The sequence below is a fragment of the Microtus ochrogaster genome, chromosome 2 (assembly GCF_000317375.1).
Source record: "Microtus ochrogaster isolate Prairie Vole_2 chromosome 2, MicOch1.0, whole genome shotgun sequence".
Classification (NCBI taxonomy): Eukaryota; Metazoa; Chordata; class Mammalia; order Rodentia; family Cricetidae; genus Microtus; species Microtus ochrogaster.
In genome coordinates this window covers 3,032,936-3,034,353 of record NC_022010.1, presented here as the reverse complement: position 1 = coordinate 3,034,353, position 1,418 = coordinate 3,032,936, and positions in this window count along the sequence as shown.

Here is a 1,418-nt window from a genome sequence, read left to right as displayed (position 1 = left end):
CTGGGCACCTAAGTGTGGTGATCCATTCTCTGGGCACCAGTGTCCCTCTTTTGAATATGCTTTCTAAGCTTGTGGCTGAAGAACACTAAGGTAAAATGCTAATATGTTCAAACAGGATATCCCAGAAAACTATTGCAGTGCCTGCAAGAGATCCTTGTCATGGGTGTTAGGATCCTGCAGTGAACTTGCCCAGCTCAGGCTGACAGTGTTGGCCTCATCGCACCTGCGCAGTTCTCCCTCCCTCTCCAACCGCAGTCTATGCATTGAAGCTGACTATTCCCCATCCCATTCCTGCATTGAAACCTTAGAGGAGCTACTGTCCCATCCTTCACATACACAGGAGGGCACACTGCCTCTGGCCAACTATACCTGGTACACAGATGGCAGCTCCTTTTTACATGAGGGTACCTGTAAAGCGGACTATGCCATAGAGTCAAGACACTGGTGGGGGGGTGGAGGCACAGGCACTCCCCGCCCATCCCACTAATCAGCAGATGGAATTAATAGCTCTTACCCATGCCTTCCAACTGGCACAGGGACAATCCCTAAAGGTTTACACAGACTCCAAATATGCTTTTCATATCTTACCTGTCCTGTGCTGCTATTTGGAAAGAGTGTGGGCTTCTTACAACAAAAGGATGATCTATAACTAACCCAGGCCAAATTACGGCCATGCTAAAAAGCCTGCCATCTCCTCAAGACTATGGGGATTACTTACTGCCGTTCCCATCAGACCAACAGCTCCATTATCTCTGGGGAAACAACAGAGCTGACGAAACAGCTAGAGCTGCAGCCCCCCGAGGCCCAGACCCACTACCACAGGGAATCCATACACTACAACCCGCATCCTCAAAGTCACCCTGGCACTCGACAAGTCTTTTATCTGGGACTCTCCCGTTTTGTCAAGACTCACCTCTGCCCACTCCTGAGGACTAGAGTTCTTAAAAGCTATCACTGCCCCCTCCTGTACAAGCTGTCAAAAGTCAGATCCCAATTCCAAATATCATAGCTTCCCTTTCCCCACCCCTCAGGCCAGGTCCCTTCCAGGGACTGACTGGTAGCTTGATTTACTCACATGCCCACAGTCAGACGGGTTAAGTATCTCCATGTCCGGGTGGGTAGAAGCATTCGCTACCACAAATAAAAAGGCCCAGACAGTTTCTGACATCCTCCTCAGGAAACTTCTTCCCTGGTTTGGGATTCCAACTTCTCTCCAGTCAGATAATGGTCCTGAACTCACCTCTCAGATATCTCAAACCCCAGCTAAAGCTCTCGATATCCCTGGCAGTTTGATATCCCTACTATCCTCAGTCCTCAGGAAGGCAGATAAGCTGACCGCTCCTGAAAAAGTACTCTCGTTAGCATGTGACAGGAACTTCACCTTCACTAGGTAAAGCTCTTGCCCCTGGCTCTTCTCA